We start from the raw sequence: 21,623 nt of genomic DNA on the forward strand, positions 1-21,623 counted from the left end.
CTGGCATGGCTTATATTCTCTAATCTCCAAAACAATTTTCTTGGGTTCCTTTACTTCTGGAAAACTTGGGGTATTGTTGGAACAACTACGATGAGAACAGCAAATTTTACAAATTTGAAATTAAAGTGTATGAGAACATGCAAGATGGCGACCATGGCACAAACTTTTTTTTTTTCCGCCTAAAACAAGCTGGGGTAATGTTTGTCGTAGTAACCCAATACAGTCCTTTTCTAAACTGACGGCGGTCGAGCGTAAAAATTGCGTCAAATGGCATGATATCGGTCTGTGTGCAGGCTTCACACAACTCGTACTCTCAGGCAAGTCCAGTAAAAGAATCTGACTGCTGAGCTGCTACCCGGCACAACAGAACCCAGAATGCAACCTAATCCTACGTTAGCCTCCATACTTAATATTTTTGAGACAAAGCATTCATAGAAGGTTGAAAAAACTCGTACATGCAGAATGCGATAAAAAAATCTGGAACAAGTTTCATGACATGCATGCCATTTTTCACAGCATATCACACAACTTGGAAGAAAGTCGACAACTTCACTTTGAAAGCAAATTTTTGTGAAAATGTACAACACCACTGAGAAGGAAAACAATTGAAGCAGTTGAAACAAAAAAATTTGGTGGCGTATGTGTCAGTGAACCCTCAGTGTCTATTAAAGAAAGTGAAATCAATGATATTCGACACTAGTAGAACCTGAATAGCGCTGTGTGATAAGGCTGTCCATAAGTGGCAATAAGCAAAGTTAAAATCAAAACAAAACCAAACTTGACAGAACTTGCACCAATATCACTGCTATGCTAAAATAAAATACACAGACACCATATAACCACTGTTCACAATACAAGTTCTACAAACCTGATGCGAATTTTTATATCGTAGCTGTAACGATACTAGCACAGCCTGATAATTACAGTACACCTAAAAAATCACTCTACCTGCCTCTATGCATATATTGTATGATATATAGGCACTATGCACATATTGTACTTGACTACAAAGTTCAGCATGGTAGTTAACAACCATGCACATGAAACAGCTCGGGTATTGAAAAGCCTCTTCCAATCATGTTCAAAACCAATATATTCTGATCAAATCAACATGCAAAATGTAAATCTTTCGTAAAAAATTTCATTTTGCACACAAAGACAAAGGTAGCTTTACTGCACATACTGTAGCACGAGTTGAATGCTCCGGGCAAATTTTCATAGTGCTGCAGGGTTTTTATGTGTTTATTATATGAACGATGCAAAAAAAAAAAAAAAATCGGTGAACTCCATAAAAGGTGCCACATTAGAACAAAAATTAGCAGTGCTATGCCTAGATAATTCCACTGCAAGAATGCATCTGTGCTGACTCATGTTCTATTGCCATAAACAAAGTACAGTATGTGAGGAATACAAGGGATGGAGGTTTGATTCCCAGTGGAGACAGTATTTATTTATTTTATTTACCCCACTAATCACACATGTGCTCTGTGCTGTCGTACAGTACAGCAAGTAATGGCATATGGTACCTGTAGTAAGACATAGTTCATGCTGGATATATCGGCTGTCATGCAAAGATGTAATCAATGCAATTAACACTTTTTGTAGTGGCTTGAAATTGTTGACTGCGACCCCGAGCAGTTCGCAAGTGAACACTGGCAACCACTGTGATTTCGTAGTATCGATGACAGTCGCCGCAGATGATGAGGGGAATGTCTGGTGCCCTCACAATGCATCAGCCATCTCGCAGATAAGTGCTGCCCTTCAGCGCCACCATTGCAATTCTTGTTTAAATGGCTATGGGTTGTACAAACTGGAAACTCTAGCAGACTAACAATCTTGTGCATTCACAATGCCGTAATAACAACATTGCGTGGGTAGTAATTTAGAAAAAATAAATACATTCACAGTTAAAACTGGTTCACTGGACAATATTTTGTAAGTAATAATTCAACAATACTGCACAAGAATTTTCAAAACTCCTCTGAGCCTCACTAGGGCACCTATGAATGTCGTGCAGCCTTGGTGGATGGAACCGTGACAGATTATTGTAGTTGAAAATGTAGCCATTAAATACTGTCCTTTTTAAAATGCGTGATAGAGCGTTACACTGCAGTGCACAGGTGTAGAACATAAAAACATGGCTGCAGCTGCGAGCTATCAGGTGGCTGTCACACATACTCCATGATAGTAAATCAGGTATATGTATCTTCCATGGGGCAGGTAGCTAGTAGCAGGCTAGGCAGGCAAACAGGGTTCGTTCATGGCTCTGGTCCACCAAGAATGTGACAGTGCTGCAAGTCATCTATACTTGGGAAGATTACCTAACATGCAGACAACTACTGTAAAGTCAAACACCGAAATTACAAAAAAATTAAGTTGATAAATGAAATGTACTGCCTTTGGATCTGAGCAAGAATGAGAACAGAGGCAAGCCATTTGGTAAGCCTGTTTCGATGCATTCCCTAAAGCCACATCTCTATGCTGTTCTGACCAGTTTATTTGTTTTACAAGAATACACTAGGAAAGAACCAAGCGATCGCACATTACATCTACGTTGTGCACTACAGTTATAAAAATAAAAATCATAGCTAACGAGTACGTGACCCCGTTCGGTAATGCAGTACATTTACTTTGCTGTACAGCGTACCACTCGTCTCGGGACTGACGGACAGCGTGTTAGGCCCTTATCATTTGCCAAAAAAAAAAAAAAAAAAAAGGCGAAGCTTAATTTCTAGTAAATCAACATTACACACTATTAAGAAGCGGTCAACACACTTGAGACACAGTTCTATATTCAGCTAGTCTGCAAACTATTACCACAGTCATCATACATAAAAGCAACAACAGGCGCATACATGCAGCATGTGCTGAAAAGGCGCGTCCGATGCAAGTGCAAAACTGACGTTGGCCTCGGTGATCTTACGACTGCTAGGGAAAGCTACATGCCTCACATTCACACTAAAAATTAATTCAAAGCACTTCTGACACAAACGTAAGCCTTCGATGTCTCTGTTGTCACAACACTTTCAGCGGAGCGCTTTATTTAGTTCTGCGCAGGCAAGCTCAGAACTTCTCTCAGACAACCTCAAGTGCAGCAAGAAAGTAACCTTGCTGCAATGTTCACGGTTAAACGTCCCGAAACAAATCGTTCCCAGCTAATTTCACACAGCGATTCGCGGAAGAATCGCGGTTCTAGCGCAGGCACCATGCTTACCAACATGGCACTCGAGTACGTTAATGTTCCACAAATCAATATATTATGTAACTCATTTCCTTCCAAAGAGCAATCAGCTGTCTTTCTATTCGACTTACCAAAGTGATGCTCACCGTGCGAAGTGCGTCGCCTGTGCTGTATAAACACAGAACGCAGCGATTTTATGGTTCGTTAGCATTAACAACAAATAGATAAAGCGCAACACAGGGTCCGCAAAGCACTGGAAGGAGAATAACTAGAGTCAATAACGCGTCAAACATTTTTTTAAAACATTTCATGTAACGCGCCGCAACTCAAAATAATTTAGCGGAGGGGGCGATGATGATGATAATGGCGCACGCACCATCGTATCTAAAATTGTTGCAAATGAAACTATACAGTTTCAGTTAAACAAAGGAGGTGGTGACGCATAAACTACAAGTGCCAATTTTAATTATCTAAAGGTTTCCTTTTACTGAATTAATTTTTGTTGGTATTGGACGTTCTCGCCACCTGCAGCGCTGTCACTCAACCGTTGCAACGGCGCGCCATTTGAACCGGCTGGTTGTACGGTGCTCGCACAAGTCTCTGCAGTTCTCTCGAGTTCTCTCTTCTCAGTTCAGCTCTCTCTGCAAGCCTCCCAGAGGCTGTATGACTCATTTATCTCGCCACAAGTAACTTTTAAACCACAGTTCAGCAATGCGACACTAGAGCCATTCAATGAAGGACTGCACTTATTCCTAGTCTGGCATTTATTTCCTTTGCGCATTTTCACTCTGTCCATTCATAACAAAAACTTGGAAAAAAAATCAAGAGGCTAAGTGGGCTTCCCACAGTGCAGTTACATATCTATAGTTATTTCATAAATTGGCAACACAGCTTTGATTCATCATCACTGCCTGCATTAGGTATGCTGAAGGGAATTAATGGTCTGCAATCATCGCTGCTTCATGCGTTAGCTGCAGCCGCTAACCTTGGCTCATTTGCCGACATTATCTCTTCATCCCAGTATCCCTTACTTGTTTCACTCCCTCGAAACCTAATCGATTAGCTGAAAAGCCCTATTTCCTGGATCACATGTCCCTCTCTAATGCTTCTTTTCAGTTTTCTGCATCTTCATACTCAAAGATGTGCACCATGTGCTGCAATCTCAACTGCAGGTACTCTACTGCAAGATGCCCAGCACTTTGTGTCATATGGTATGGTGTTGCGGCAGCATAGAAGTACCACCCACACAAACCATCAGATGAGGACCTGCTTATGCCCTCACCTTTTTGGACCAAGGACGCCACCTGCCCAGGGCAAATAGGGCCTGCTCATTTCAATAATAGCTGATTACTACTTCCTTGTTATGATTACCTTGAAACTGTACTTTAATCCACATCTGTGTTTGTGAAGGTTTTCCAAATTATTGTACTTTCTATAACCTGCTGCACTGTCCTTTGCTTAGGTATTTTAAACTAATGCTTTAATATCCACTTTTCAGCCTTTCAAATGATCACATGATAGCAAGCTGCCTTTTATTACATTATATATACAGCACCTTCCAAATTTACATTCACCTCTTTTTGCTCTTGGGGAAATGTTTCTCATGGTTCAGATTCAACCTGGCTTAAAAACATTACTCCCTTCCTACGTCCGAAACCTTCCTACCTATGTGCAGCAGTGACATTGTGGCTATGCATTCGACTGCTAATCCTAAGGTTTTAAGATTAAATACATGGCTACATTTTGGCAGAGGCAAGATGTAAAGACACCTGTGGGCTATACAATGTCAGTGCATATAAAAAGGACACCAAGCAGTCAAAATTAATTAGCTCTTTCCCATGCTTGCAGTCTTTCATAGACCGCATTAGGTTTTGGCATTCCCGATCCCTGTGTGCTATGTCAATACCTCTACCTGTTGTAAAGTTGCTCTCATCACAAAGGGTTGAAAAATAAACTTTCATCTTGTAGTTTCTTTAGGTCCTTGAGCATGTGCTGTTATTGAGGCAGTGGGCAATATTTGGCTGGGGCCTTAGACATGGAATAGCCCAAACCAGATTCGAAATCGAGGAAACAGTTTAGCTGAAACAAATGTCGATTTCAGTCTCATCGACATCAACTGCAATGCCCGTTCTCTTTTTCTACAGGAATATAATGTAGACATGATGCAATGCTGTTCACCCAAATGTTTTCCGATTGTCATGGCTACTACAGTTCAAAATAATGAGACCAAAGAGCACGACACACAAGGAATGCTTATTTGCAATGAAAGCATTTTATTGCAAGCTATGAAGTAAATACATTTGTCGTGAAGAACAAGCAAAAGATTGCAAGAAACCATCAAAACAAAATTTAAAACCCCATCTAGAAAAGCAAAAATCTAATGCCATGTTTTCATGGAAAGCAGCCATTTTTTAAAAAAGGCTGCTCTTTGAAGCTACTCAAAAAATTATTTCAGCATAATGCTCATTTGCTACAATCCTCTTTTTTTCCAACTAGACACAAAGTCTACAAGACCTTGTGTATAAAATGTCACCAACCAGCACGTAGCTGCCATGCCATCAGCAAAACCATGCGCCCAACTGCTCATTGCACACCGGCCAAAACTCTGCACTGCCTTTGGGCAAGTGGAAAACAGCTGCAAAGCATCTTAAAACCCATCCACCTTTTGTTTCTATTTTAAGGTGCTATCATTTCTCCTGCTTCAATCATTCCTTTCGTTTTCAGGTGCGATTCCATAAACTGAACTTGTTTATGAACCACCCTAGATTCGAAAATGTGTTCAAACCTGCTGTCTATGAGGCAGCGCCTTCAGAATGCACGGTGGCCAAAAATACTTTTGCAGCATACTCGTTAATAACAGAGCTACAACCATCAAAACCGGTATGTTTCTCTCCTTCCCTTCCATCACCAAAGAGTCTCTCCCTCCTCCCTGGTTGACTAGCCTCCACAAGAGACAATACGCGTAGGGCTGGTACATGTAGGCTCCCTAAATATGCGAAATGTGGAGCGCCATCTCTTACTGCTTTGAGAAACTATGCCCGCCATGTTGGTTCCGTCAACAAAATGAAAACGCTGCCCTGTGCTGGGTAAAAACAGCTACAAGAATGCATCAAATGCAGTCATTATGGCCCAGACTTTTACAGGCATTCTTTTTTTTCTTGCTGGTTGGTTTGTGAGGTTTAACGTCCAAAAGAGACTCAGGTATGAGAGACGCCATAGTGAAGGGCCCCGATAATTCCGACCACCTGGAGTTCTTTCTTTAAGGTGCACTGACATTGCACAAACACGGGTGCCTTGCTTTCTGCCTTCCATCAAAACGCTACCGCCTCAGCTTTTTTTTTTTTCTTGCTTTCTGCTACCCAAGCACCACCAGTGACCTTTGTTTGAAGGTTGAGAAGTGAGCTTTGGCTCATCCAGCTACAATGCCAATAAGGAGGAGGAGGGGGAGAGGCTGAGCTCAATGGGTGGCCGAAGCATAGGTGCGAGGCCTCTGGCCTTTCTTAGGAAACCAAGCCCGTGCATGTATGGATGTTCTGTGTTTTCTGTATTCATGGTTATGCACGGTGTACCATGGCTGGATTCGAGTGGCGACGGTGCGCTCTTTACGACCTATGCATGGAGGGTGCTTCCTGTCTGCTACAGCTGCGAAATCGTGGCACTGTGTGGCATCGACGCGTCTACTCAGTGATGCCGTCATTTGGTGTGCAACAAGCTGGAAAAAAAAAAAAAAGCGGAGGCTGGCCAAGCCTGCACTTTCACCCGGTTGTGATTCTTGCCAACGAGATGTCATGAACTTGAGCGTTCAGAGCGACCTGCAGTGATTTTTGCCGTTGTACTGAGAGCTATAGATGATAGGTGTGCCGACCATGAGCCATCCTTACAGGCTCTGGCTGTGTATCAGCATCTTGCCGAAGAGCCAAAACCAGGGAAAAACTCGCATAAAATATAGCTAAATTATTGCAACAGAGTTCTCCATCACTCGGAAATTGATGAAAGGAAACACTGCAAGTTTTTCAAACTTGCAGGCGTGGGCACGTCGTTCAGAGGAAATAAAGTTCAAATGCGTGGCAGAAAACATACGTATGGGTCCGGACCGAAGGAAATACCAAAAGCACACTGCGGCCGAGAAGCTCAACTACTGTCATGAAGTTAGCTTCGTTACAAACTAGCCGCAGAGTTTAGCAACATAGGTGGCAGGCAAAGACAAGGGTCGGAAGGCTTTCCTACTATCCTTATATGAGGATGGTGATGAATGTCTCCTGTTATTTCGAGGTGATGCTGCGCACGCCTCAGAACAGGAAAAGCAGTTACAGTGAATGCGCTGTTCAAAGTGCACAAAAAGTGCAATAAGAGCAGGTTACCCTTTTTTTTAATTTGCACTAACAACACAGGTCAACGACCAGCCTGACTTGCAGACACGTGAAGGCGCCCGAAATTTTGGTACATGTGCAAAAGCAGACAGAAATGTGCCCAAAAGCGAAAAGATGCCGTCACACTGGCATATCATTTGAAATAATGCATGTAGGCAAAACAGGTACTCCTCCTTGCTCGGCCACTAATTGTAACAGGCCTGGCAGAACAGGCCCGAGAGGCCGAAAATGTTCATGTGATAAATTCTGTGCTTCTGTAGCCATGTCAATGCATTTTTGACAGTTCCCCTCATATCATGAAGGAAACAAAGTTACAGCAGGAAGAAAAAAATCAGCTTTTGTGCGGCATAATGGGACTGACCTTACAATAGTATGCTGCTACTTGCCTTACTGCAGACTGATAACCCAAATCACTGTTGTATTCAGACGGTAATTAGCACATGTTGCGCACTGTAAGAAATAAGACAAAGTAAGTATTACTACGATCAAAATAATACTGTTGCCTGAGCCTACACTGCACCGCTTTTGCGCACACAAAATTGAGACTACATAATTTCTCTAAGTATTTCGCTCACTCCGTAAACTGAACACTTGAACGCTTGAAGGCGCGAACGCAGGTGCGCACCGGGCGCCGCCACAGAAGCGAGTGGCCAGGGTTGGGTAAATCCTGCACTAACTTCACGGGGAAGAGAGCACTGCTTGCTTAGAAGAGCTGCCATTATATCTGCGGCGAATGCGCAGGCTGTATGAAAGTGCGCGCCGCTGCCACTTGAGTCCAGCCGTTGGTGTATGAATAGCACAGTGCACAGAACACGCTGAAGCATGCATAGACAGGGGCAAGAAACTAAAAGCCTTCTTTCTTGTGTGAGTGTATGCATGAGTGAAAACGAAATGCAAGACAAAAAAGTGCGTGACATCAGCAGACCAAGTGACACCCCTCGCCCATCAGTCAGAGAGAAACCAATGGATGCAGTATCTGTGGGTACCTCATCGACAAAGTTCGATGGCCAGCGCAAAGGATGAGAAGGTTTGGCTGTTTTAAAAGGACCATGAGAGCTTTGGTTTGCATTTTGCTGCTTTCCAGTGTGTGCATCGCTGCAGTATTTCGCAGAGACCATGTCCAACGCCTTATCGGGCTTGGTTAAAATGTCAGCCTGGTCAGTAGCCCTTGAATATGTTAGCTCTCTTAAATGAACAATCTGAAATAAGCAAGAACATAAGTTGTGCTGGCCATATTGTGGACTGCTTTCAAGACAATGTGTGTAATGCCAAATAATCTGAGAAGTTGAATAAACCGTATGGGGTGCCCTGTTTTGTTTTCTAAATATGCATTGTAAGACCATTTAACACAGCTTGGCCACCCAACTTGTGCACACCAGCTAACACAATGCTTTAGCTGCACTACACTAATCCCTCTGTCACACACACACTTCCGATCCTCATTGAACTCAATCTGCATTCAGGCTTTCAAGAAGGATTGAAGCATCCGGTGCTACACGAGCGTTTTCAGTCAGCATTGAGAAATTTCCTACGTGGACCGTCGTCTGCTGTCAGTCGCAATGAGTCTCAAAAGGAAATTTAAGATTGGGGTAATGATTGCACGATTTCAGTGTGCACAGCAGCATTCCGCTTTTGGCGCCTCAGGTCATCTAACCTATCTTCCCAGCGGTCAAGTGCTACAGTGCAGCTTCTCTTCCGCTCCACAGTTTCCACGCTGACGCAGTCGAAGAGAACGCCACCTTAGCTTCCACCGGCAGTAGACTACGGTGTCAATATTATAAAATTAGCCGTTCTACGAATGTTCTATCATGCCTTTTATTACATTTATGTGTTATTATGTGCAGTTCAATTGCATTTATTCGTTTTCAAGTTTTAGAGCTCGTTGGTGACGAGGGTGTCAATGACCGCTTTTGAGTGTGCTTGAAATCTCGAGAGCGATTGAGGAAGCAACCTTGAGTCAAGCAGGCTCGAGCTCAACTGCACTTGACAGTTGCCGTGTGACAACCTCGATCTACAATGAGTTGAATGTAGATCCAGTTCAATGAGGATCAAAACTGTTCGTATGAGAGCAGTTTAACTCGCATCTTGCAGGAACAAGCAATCTATATACACCTTTCCAATAAGTTACTCGGTGCCACCATATTGTTCGCTCCTCCTCTCTGGACTGCTGCAAACCGGCTCTGCTTCCACTGTGCTAGCACCAAATGCACAAAGCAGTCCAGCAGGTAATATGGTGTCACCCTGTGACCACTTATTGGAAAGGTGCACACTACTATGACTATGCTACAGTATGCTAAGGAAGTGAACACACAAAAAAGCCAGGCAATCATGTTACTCTGGTAACGAATGTTTAATTGTGGCTGGCCTTGCATATGGCGGGCAGTAATGCATGTACCCCTGTCTTCGGACAGGACAGCAGGGTTGTAAGCATCTCCAGCAAACACTGTGCGGATGTTCGTTTTGTTATAAAAATTTAGGAGACACTTAAGATCTGTCTTTAAGAGTATAGCATGGTAGCGTCAACAGGTCCCGTCTGCAGCTTCCCTCAAAGATCCTTGATCGCATACATGCACCTTGCTATTTTATAAATGAAGTCTTTAAAGAACTTTGCTGCAACCTACAAAAAAAAAAAAAAAATGTAGGAAGTGCTTAAGAGCTCTAAGATCGCTAAGGCGAACACAACCCGGCACCAGGATTAGAATATGTGACTAATAAGTATGGTGCAGGGAATGCAGCCTTATAGTTACGCACGTCAAATGACAGATCGAATACCGCACGCCCATCCTCCGAGGTCCTGTGAATAAGCGCATAAGTGGCCCGAGTATGCATCGGGTTGCCATTACCCTCTTTGTCACCTCTCTGCAGCGGTTTGCACAGCCAGGATGCCTCATTTCCTCCTCTCTGCAACGCGGCAACAGAGCACGCACCTGCCAGAGCTCTTCACACGCAAGTTCCAGTATGAAGGACGTTTCTTGATGACAATTTCTGATCACACTTTCTGTACATGACGCACATGAGCCAATTAAAATACAGCTATTTAAATGCCCTCTAGACACGTGAATATTATGAATATAAGCATAATACATAAGATAAATTCTCAGCACTGGGTAAAATATTCACAAAGTATTGTCAAACATGAATATAAAATCAAGAAATTGTAATAAAATCGTGAGGATATACAAAAGGCAGAAAAATGGTCATTTCTTAAACTACAGCTTGCAAATGAAGAAGTTTTTTTTTTTTGCCTCAACTCCTTCAGCACCATGTAATTTGTTTATTAAATGAAATATTTACACAATCTTGCTATTAGATAATACTAAAATGCAGGTATTTAGATGCTCAATTAAATAAATGCCCATGTTTTTGTTTTGGCTTTATACATAGCATAAAAAACTTTTTCTCCGAAATTTGCAGAAAAAATCCAAAAAGTGAAAGAAAAGGGGGCATGAATATCAAAATAAGACAGCAAGAAAAATAATTCAGAATACTAAAAATATGCTACACTGCCTCTTTTATTACTAGTTTAGGTTCTGAAGTTAATTTTGAAGGTGTGCTGTTCTCTCAGAAATATAGCTAAGTTGCTGAAAACCCCCATTTTTATGCTCGGCCTTGTTCTACTCATTTTACAGTTTATAGTATTGGCATTTCCAAACCTTTCAGGATTTATGACTGAATTATTTGGTGACATGTTTTCCAGAAGGTGGGAGAGTTTGCCATTAAATTTGAAAATCTGCAATAGAAGCTTGGTGTTCAAACTCCACTGAATTTGCTTGAAGAAGTTCCACACTTGAAGTTCTGGAGAAGCCATATCAAGTAGTACCAAGCTTTCATTACTGCTGAAACCCAGCGAATGGAAACAGAACAGTGGGAACACAAAATGAGCATGTGTAACTGACCAAGTGTGATCAGAGATTGAAACTAAGCTTTTCTTGGCCACCAGCTGAAGTTCGAGGCTGACATTTGACTGATTCATCATCTGAGCTGAACTGAGAGCTAGTAAAATTGTCTTCAAGAGACTTCGCTACTACTCTCATAAACAGAAAACTATAGTAGAAGCAGCAGAATCGTGTGAATGGCGCCAAAGACCTCTTTATTTCAAATAATTTTTTAAAGGTCACACTGTGCCAGAAAGAACAAAAAAAAAATAAATAAATAAATAAAAAAATAAACAAGCTGCACACAAACAGAAACTATGGTTGTCACAATAGTCCCACTGCGGTAGTGCAGTGGTTAAGATGCTAGATTACTGTGCCGGAGTACCCATGTCCAAACCCGATCGCTGGCGGCTGCTTTCGATGCAAACGAAGTGGCACCCGTGTGCTTTGTGATGTCAGCGCGCGTTAAAGATCCCTAGGTGGTCGAAATTACTCCATAGACCTCCACTACGGCACCCATTTCTGTCTTTCCACTTTGACTCCCTCCTCCCTTCCCTTACGGCACAGTTCAGGTGCCCACAGAAACAAGTGACAGATTCTGTGCCTTTTCCATTCCTGTGAACTAATTACTATAATTACTTTTGTCATACTATCTGCCTAAATGGGGCTACATGTTCCAAATACATAAATTTACGTCTGCCAGTGTGTGAGAACGATCATTCATATATGAACGATTGGCTTAAAGCAGTCCTGAAAGGTATAAGCCCTAATCCCTTAATTTGTGCCGGTATTATCTCACACACAATCATCAGCATACAACCATAATCTACCACATTGTGCCTAAGACCACCCAACATGGGTATAAAGCTCTGTTCTAACAAAGCTGTATGAACATGGAGTAGCATGTCTGATACTAGATCCAAGGGTCTCGGATGGTTCTATTCCACCTCAACCTCTCACCTCAAAGGAGCTGGCTGAGTTAGCAGCTCCAGATAGCGTCGTCCTCTCTTTTCTCGATCCTTTGTCTCTTTTTCGCTTTTCCACAATATGAGCTCCAGCCAGTTCGGCCATATCATGTGGCCTCATGACATCGCAGAACCAGACAACCAATCAGTGTATGGCCATGTCACCTGCCAAAAGCATGGTTGTGATTTTTCTCAAGGGTGACGCCTTTTACGCTACCGCAATAAAGCAACTATTCTAAAATAAGTCACTTCTTGTGGAGCACTTTTCACTACTGCTGCTGCATTGTATGATATGGGCAGTTCAAATTATGTCCCTTCTGTAAAGAGCAGTTTGTTTGCACAGCCCCCTATCCGATGTGGATGTAGGCTACAATCCAGCACACAACAGCGGCAGGGCAGACACATTAAAAAACATGGCAGCCCTTACGAAAGCCAGCTGCTCCTTCAGCTGATAGAAAGTCCAAGATTTTCCCAATTCTATTATCTTGTAGGCAATGGACAATAACCCGATCAGTTTAAGTTTGCAAGTGCTTGACAGCCCCTTTCTTATAGATTATGGTACTGTTAGGATCCTTCCAAGATTTCAATACACTTGAGGTCGTGAGGCACTACACACATAAAGCAAGCAGTTTTTCTAGCACAATCTCCCTACCACTCTTCAAAGATCTGCAGTTTGCTACCCATACCAGCCGATTTCCCCCTTTGCATTGCTTCTAAGGCTTTTTTACTTCCTCCATGACCAGCATGACGTACAACCTGCTCACATTACTGCCCGTCATCCTGACTGCTTCAGCTGCTGCTGTGACTGCTTCAGGGCAATGTCATCAGCAAATTGCAGATTACTGAGGTATTCTCCATCTACCCTCATCCCTGAAGGCATGTCACCTAGCACATAGTACAATAGATGCTGTCAAGAGAGTACAAGTGGCTGATTCCATGCCAAGTTACCTAAGACAATGCCATGTTTTAGACACCATCACACACGGATAACTTTTTCTCGGAGAACCACAGCTGTGTTACCTCCACAAGGGATCAAGTTTTCTTCTATATGACATCTCTCCAATAAATGTCAGGCCTGTTCAGGTATTAATCTGTTACTTTAATTCGCAAGGCTAGAAGCTAGACTGGCAAAAAATTGCAGTCACACATTTGTGCTTCCCACCTCCCCCACTGCAAATCATGTGTTCCAAACCACCCAGAATGATTTTCAAATAATAGCATATCAGCAAATTCAAGGGTGACAATATTACACAAGATTAAATACATTGCAAGCAAGGTGTTTTAAACTTAACTGGGAGCACGCTCTAAACCTGTGGAAGCAGTGAGAGTATCCATTTGGTCACGCCAGTCGCAGCTCACTGCACTACTGAGGTGGCGGTGTAATCGAACTGGCGGAGGGAACTCGTTCGTCGGCACCAAGAATTCGTTGCCTCTGCAAATGTAAATAAATGAGAGTAATACAGCAATTACATTTAGTTTGCATAAATTCAGCAAACTCACTCACAATAGAATTTGGTTCTAGTAAAGCAAGTGAGAGTGTCTGCTGCAGAAGGAAAAAGGCAGTAATGAGACTGGCTGTCAATGCTAGCACAAATACAAATATTTAGAACACTTACAAAACACTGAAATAGCAACAAAGAGAATCTAAGTTAAATCACTTGTGCAGTAAGTGCCCAATATGCTGCGGCTTGCATGGAACTGCAATGGAGAGTGCTTATAGCTGTAACTGCCAAGCTCTTTGACAGGATTACGAGGTACTCGCAATGGTGCCTCACTCTCCCACAAAACATGCTAGCTCAGATTAATTATTGCTCTGTTTTCAAATAAGCTGTCAATGGCCTTGGCAGCAGCTTGAAGCTAAGCACTGCCAACTATTTATGTTGGAGCAGGCAAAAGATATATATATTAGGCTGTGGCTAAAGGTACGTCCGACGGACCCGATCAATGGTCTTAAAGGTACGTCCGACGGACCCGGTGCGTTTTTCTTCGGGATCCGTCCGACGGATCCGGGAAATATTTTTGAGAGGTACGGCGGACGGACCCGATCGGTAGGGATCTTCCGACGGACCCAACGCATTTTTCTCCGATATGGGCCTTGGGATCCGTCGGGAAAGCCGGACGGATCCGAGATCCCCAGATGTGGTTGTAGCAACAACATGGTAGCCATATGTAGCCAAATCGGAGTTGGTATGAGGTGTGTACGTGCGAGGTGCAAGAAGTATGTACTACATACTGCATGCGTGAAATGTGAAATTACAAAGAATAGTACAGTGGCAAGAATAGTGCCTAGAATGGGTGATATACTACGTGATGGCATGATGATAGGTTTACGTGAGTTGGACCGCGGCAGGGTGGCAAGCACGACCAGAGCGCAAGCGCATGTAATCGCGGTGTTGACGGCCAGCCCGCGGCCCGCACGCCCGCTCATTTGGTCCTCGTTATTATGTGGATTAACGTCTTCGACGGTCGTTAAGTAATTATGTAGTTTTGATTCTTCAAAGTTTCCTCACTTCCATCTGTGATGAGATGCGTCACGTAACGCATCGCTTTCTGCTCGCATTGAGGTTTGGTGCTGCAAGTTCTACGTAGTACAAGCGGCGCTGAAAAAGCTGGGCACCGCCGGCGTGTCTCTAGCCCAAGCATCGCGTCATTCGTGTTTGTTGTACAACTGGAGGTGTGGTTTGTGCTTACCGTGAGATGCTGTGATTACGGATTACGTCCTACTAGACTGCTGTGTGAGACTACGAAGAGTGCTGTGATGAATGCGCCGATGTCCGGACGGACATCAGTGTGTCCGTTTATGATCGGCGATGTTGCACGTGCATGTCAGTGTTTATTAGGTGCAGTGGTAATTTATTTACACGCGCTGTGCAACAATCAGACGAAAATAAGTCATCGACAATTTGTTAGCCTGTACTACAGAGCTCAAAACTCGGAAAATGGGAATGCACATGATGCAGTTTTCGCATGTTGGAGTGGACCGAAAAATAAGTCCCAGCCCACACCGCCGGGATGCGCATTACTACAGGTGAAATGGTTCAGGTTTCTGTAAAATAGCTGCCTGGCACAGCACCTTTCTAAATGTTCAGGCTTTGTACTATTGTTGAAGGTCACTTTATCATTAATAAAGGAACGAATATGCTTTATGTGTTAATGACTAGTGCTTTTTCAACATATTATGTTCATTTTTTTTTCGTTTTTCCTTAGTTTCCTTTGTTTTTCATGCTAGACAAACACAAATAGTACACTTTTAAACTTGTCAGTCCAAAGCTGAACATGAATATCTGCCATGCATGTGACAGCTTTAATGCTAGAAAGGTTGACGTGTATAGCATGCACGTAGACGCTGCGACATCTTAGTGGCACGTTCCGCTACTTGCCCCAAGGTCGTGATGTTTAATACCAGTGATGGCAGTCGCACTTTGGTGCAGGTGAAATGCAAATGCTTCTTGTTGGTTTGCGCTAACACATTGAACGACAGAAAAGACAAACACCACGGAGCGCGACTGGTCTTTTCTGTCGTTCAATGTGTTAGCACGGTGAAACCAACATGAATAACCAACTAGGCCCAGTTCTCGCCATTTTAGCAAATGCTTCTGTTTTCTGCAAGATGTCAATGCAAAGTACAAAGCCCGGGCAGTCAAATTAGTCTGGAGCTCTCCACTACGGTATTCTTCATAGCTACATATGTCACTTTAGGATGTGAAACCCTACATGCCACAGGTAGGCTGCATTGTTTTTTAGATTTTGTAACCTCTCATCTATGTTTTGCAACATTTGGCTAATTTTAGTTCCCAAACAGTTGCTAAAGATGAAACCGAAGCAGTTCTTGGCATGGTTTGCTGCTTAGATTAATTTGCTAATTGCAGTTCTTTGAAACTTGCATCAATGCTGGACAGTTCAGATAGCAAGTAGTTGAATTACAGAAATGATGTGGATCATGCAATTCAGTTCTGACAAGTGGAAAGTAACGGTCCCCTCCTTGCATGCATAGGTGCCTTTAGACAAATACATACTCGGGTGTGTGATTGTGACGCATATCAAGGGTCAACAGAAGGCCATGTGGAGCCAGTGTGATATTCTTCATGAAGGCTAAAGTAAAATTGTACAACAGCTGCTGTACCATGCAGAAAAAAATTGATCATTTAGTGTATGATTAACTGACCATGAATAGCATCTTACTCAGAGTATGATGTGATATATATCTGGTTTAACATACCAAAATAACTACGGCTATGAGGAACACAATAGTTGAGGGCTCCGGTATAATTTCGACCATCCGGGGTCCTTTTACATGCACTGACACCTCACGGTGCATGACGGCCTATTGTTTCGCCTCTATTGAAATGCCCCTGCTGTGGCTGGAACCAAATCTGCATCTTTGGGTTCAGCAGCCAAGCACTCTAACTACTGAGCCAGCACAACGGGGCCAAGTATCAAAATTTATGCCATTACATTTCTTTCTAGCCTGTGGTTTTCTTCACAGAACTAATGTATACAAGGAAAAGTAAACAGCAAGAAAACACTAGTTTTATTGCACATTATATTCACATTTCAGCAAACATTCTCTAGGAAAAAATTTCTCATAATGTTTTCATGGAAACCATGAACAAAACAAAACAATGCACTTACTTCACTCGAATTATTAATGGGCAAGGTTGTATCTATGCTACTACACTGCACTTATCACAAAACCACAAGCCCCATCTGCTTTGGCCAATCACTTGATGAAACTAACGGAGACAGATGTCGCACACCACAGACTGGTCGTCTCGCAACATATCTCTGCATATGTTGCATTTCAATTTCATGCCTTTCCACTTAGTTTCAACTGTTGCCAGCATTACTAGTCACCCATCTTTTCTGAAATTCCTTTTTACGCTGTTGGGATCAGCATCCTTGTTAACGATGGTCTCTGGCACTTTGGATGCTATCATTTTCACATCTTCCTCATCTGGAAGAACGAAGGAAATGACAAGCTTTGAGCAGACAAAAAATTAGGGAGATGCCTAATCTCCACCTGTAAGGGTATGGTGTGCCAGCGTTAATGGTTCTTGTCTGCAGATCCTACTGTGGATTCTCGTTAATTTACATGCCCTTTGCTACAAACATTATTACTAATTCCTTAATTCATGTCTCTGTTATCTCAGATATACTCATTAGCATACGGTCGTAGGCTGCCCTGTTAGGTGATAGACAACCTGGCATAGACCTCTGTAAGCCTCAACCTTTCTTAATTGGAGCTGAAACGTTGAAGCTGAAATATTTCAAATATAACTTTGTAAGCTTGGCTTAACAGCTCCTGCCATGTCGTGTGGCCTCGTGACATTTGGCTCGTGGCACTTTTGGCTTGTGCACAGGGGTCATCTGTTAAATACTGGTTAACATGCATGAAAAATACATTTTCGCACAAACTGGTGGCAAATGGTCAAGTGGTGCACTGCAGATTCTGAAATGTATACCTATATTCATGCAAGGATCGCATCATCACATAACATGGTCAAGAGTTCTATCAGTACCTGTAGTTACATAGCATTTCAATGCCCATTAAAGGACCACCTCAGACAATGGTTGTTGTTATCTCAAGACCTGTTCTAACAGCATACTGACGCCATTCCACTGAGCGATGGACATGTATATGCATACCCTAGATAGCTCATGATTGTGGATCTCATTTATTTCTATGACTTCCAAGGAGTTCCTGTCGTCAGAAACTTTATGAAATCGGGACAGTAGTCTTGAAAGGTGATGAAAAGAAATAACCAGGTTACCTTGACGCAATGCTAAATTACAGAGGGTGAATATGCTGCATGAAGATACCAAGAAGCTTGTACAAAGAAAAGTGAGAGTGAAATGGCAGGATTTTTGAAACATTGAAATAAACTACAAACTATACTTGTCAAACCTGTCATTAAGGAATGGAAATCATGCAGTAATCAAAAACACAATATGGAGGACATTTTAGGTCATCTTCACAAAACACATACCCAAACCTCACACACAGCTTCATATTTATGAAAGAGGACAAACCAATATGCAAGGAGTGTGGAGATGAACTAACAATAAACCATATCTTACACGTGCGCCAGAGTCGAGAAAAGAGGAAACATTTTTTTACAATTTGCAACAGATCCCTTTCCATCCCAGCATGATCCTAGGAGAGACGTGCAAATTTCCTGCATTTTTGGTTTCCTAAAATGTTCCTAAACAAGCTACATCCTAAAGAACATATGTCATTACACACAAAATAAATACATTAAACCTTGTTCTTGGTGCATGGCAGCATTAGTGGCTTATGCACCATAAAAATCAACACAATGCTGTAAGGTATACCTTGGTTAGCTATGTTATATGAGACAAGCTTTCGGCCTGGTGTGGTCCTTATTCACGTGACAGCGCTGTCATGAGGGTCTATGTCGTAGCGATCGGAAAGTGACCTATTCCAATAATTTTACAAACTGAAGGTGATTGTACAGATTTCTAAAGACTGGAGTGCTCAACTGTTTTATCAACGTCCGCCTGCTTTGACAGCTTGGAGTGAAACTGTTGAAGAGAATACATTTTTGAACATTTAACGCGTTTCTGAAGGCGTTGCTTTCAATTACGGGGCCAACAAAAAGCAGGTGAATGTCAAACGCCGCCTAGGTAGGCTTTCTAGCAAGACAGCGGTGTAGCGTGGAAAATCGCTCCGCCGATCCATCGCTGGCGCCGCTGACTTGAAAGGCGAACTGTTCAAACTTATATAGCTACTGACCACACCTGAAACACTGAATTGCGCATGATCAAGGCAGAATTTATCTAACACTGAGCACTGGTAGCTATCGATTTCACGCCCAATATTGTGAAAATCTGTCCTCTCTTCGATCATTGATACGCCCACGGTTGAACATTTATGCGCCTCGGGGTAGGCCAGCCGTGGGAACATGGATGCGTGGTTGTAGCAACGATCACTTGCATGGCACACTCTGCAAAATTCTAAGAGTCAGCTTCTTCAACGAAATGTGCAGCGCACATTTTCTACCGCGTACCTAAGTCCGGCGATGCATGCATATCCATCCCGATCGTTTCAAAGCTGCGCGGCCGTTCAGTCGGGTCACGCTAACCTCGAGCATGCGGGGGTTTAAACTACATGTACGCAAACTTCAACGACAAGAAAAAGATGCAGCCTAAGCACTTTAGTCTAGTCTTCCCCAATATACCAAAGAACATTGCTGTTCACATGGAATTCGGATCATTCACGCTTCCGGCTTTCCGGTTGTGCACTCTTGCGGTGCGGTGCAGTAGGTCTTCGCCTCGACGAGTCGATGTGCAGGCCTCTAGTAGATTCGGCATGTCTTCTGTCACGGCTCTGAGGTAGAATTTAAACGAAGAATTTAGCTAAAAACATCCTGTTTCCTCGGTCTGCATGTGAGGAACGAGCATAATGCCATTTCACATACATACCTACATACTTTGGACTGCCGAATGTTCAGTTGCACGGCGAGGTGTGTGTGTGTTGTGCCGGCGCTAGATCTTCGGAGGTCGATGCAGGACCTAAGACAGCGTAAATGCTAGGAATAGCTCGCTCGCATTACGGGCAGATCGAGGTGATAGTTTAGTGCGAAGCGAAAGCTGCTCGTGAATGTGCGTATCTCGATGCCAGCTGGTGGAGCTGGTGCAGTACGTAGCATATCGCCTGCGGCTATGTGCTTGACAGCGATGTTTGCCGTACACAACCCTAAGTGAAGACCGTGATCTATGTTAGAACGGATGCACTCTTCGTAGCACCTCATCGACAGTCGCGGCTAGCTGATATCATAGAGGATGAGATCCATTCACGCGTAGCAAGCGGAATGTGGCCGCGTTCGACGTGCATATAGCCATGAGCCTGTATATCGACGTCCGCCGTATCTTTACGAGAATCGAATGGATACGTCGGACGTACCTTTAGACACTTCGTATATATTAGGGAACTCTGCGGTAGCAACATGCATCCAAAGTGTTAAATCTATATAAACAAGCTCAGTGAGTTCCACCAATGCAGTTATTTCGGCAGTAAAAAGAGAGATATTGTCACAGGCATGAACCTATGCTAGCTGAGGAGTATTGAGGTCACCCTCATTGCTGCATACACCGAAATAAGTGAGTACTTGACAGTGGAAGGTCTGAGCAAATAAGCACAGGAATTCGGTCATGTATATAACCATACTTTTGTAGCCATTTCATGCAGTGCAGTAGGCTTGTTGCACTTCGAGGCTCATTCCGCACAGGGCCAACTCACGTTTAAACCATCTCTCAGCTGGCCAGCAACCCCCCTTTATCAGTCCGCAGATATACTCATGTATTGCAGCACTACCACGTATGGTCTGTACAGATGAGTGCCACTTACCTTCCAACAGTTTTCCGAAAGAAGCCCGACATTTTCTATGGGCTGAGCCGCTCCATCGGTTGAAGCTGCGAGGAAGGCAATAAAACCTCCCGATTATAAACCAGCGCGTTCACGCTGGCGCACGCAAAAATGCCTTATACTGCCCAAACAAATATAAGCGAACTCAGAAACAGTTTTACGTTATCTTTTAGTCGCCTCATATGTCCCAATACTCCAGTGCATCCGGAAGACAACAGCAACCGGCGACTGATCGGTGCACAGCAGCAGGTATGGAAGCTGTTCCAAGCGCAATGAAACGAGATCGTGGACGCCATTACGCAGTCTCCTCACGCCTTCGCCCGGAGACCGTCGCGCGATTACGCCGCGTCAATAATTGAGGCTAACGCATGCTTGCGCTGCCGTGCAAAAACTCGTTAAAGAAGCTGCAAGGAAGGCGATGGCAGAAAGACTACAAATGCTTTACTGAGTTCGCGGGCATGTATGTACGACTCACCGCAGTCAGAAGGCTGCAAATAGGACTGCACCGAAGGCTGCGCCCTTGAATTTAAGGCTATAATTCACGAACTGAATTCGCATATCACCGAGTTTGCATGAAGCAGACCGACGCATGAAAGACAACCTAGGGTGCCTAGGGCTCGCAAAGCGCAAATGCTCGTTGTCTGAAAAGCGCGCCAGTCTTCCTTCTTTGGGCCATACTTTGGGCGACTCAGTGAGCATCTGGGTTTGAGGCTTACTTCTAGAAAAAAAACAAGCACTAAAAGCTATTTGACGTCACATCCGTCCAGAAGAGCAACATATCCTCCTTTCCACTTTGGTCCTGGGCGCGCATGCGCAGTTCACGGAGCCGGCTCTCTGCAAGTTCGC

The 21,623-nt window shown here is 43.4% G+C and overlaps 1 long non-coding RNA gene across 3 annotated transcripts; it reads right to left on the minus strand.

Moving 5' to 3' along the window:
* Positions 1-5,310: 5,310 nt before the first annotated feature.
* Positions 5,311-21,618, minus strand: LOC146171480 (uncharacterized). 3 transcript variants are annotated; one of them, XR_014702870.1, is made up of 5 exons: positions 21,253-21,618; positions 20,760-20,824; positions 13,684-13,823; positions 12,387-12,556; positions 5,311-8,750 (listed from the first exon to the last, which is right to left on the minus strand). It is a non-coding gene; the product is annotated as an uncharacterized LOC146171480 (long non-coding RNA). The 3 variants fall into 3 exon arrangements; XR_014702869.1 differs by having other exon boundaries at positions 5,311-10,168; positions 21,253-21,617; XR_014702868.1 differs by lacking the exons at positions 5,311-8,750; positions 12,387-12,556 and having other exon boundaries at positions 12,572-13,823.
* Positions 21,619-21,623: the final 5 nt, after the last annotated feature.

The sequence above is a fragment of the Amblyomma maculatum genome, unplaced genomic scaffold (assembly GCF_055883805.1).
Source record: "Amblyomma maculatum isolate TAMU_Amacu unplaced genomic scaffold, ASM5588380v1 scaffold_22, whole genome shotgun sequence".
Classification (NCBI taxonomy): Eukaryota; Metazoa; Arthropoda; class Arachnida; order Ixodida; family Ixodidae; genus Amblyomma; species Amblyomma maculatum.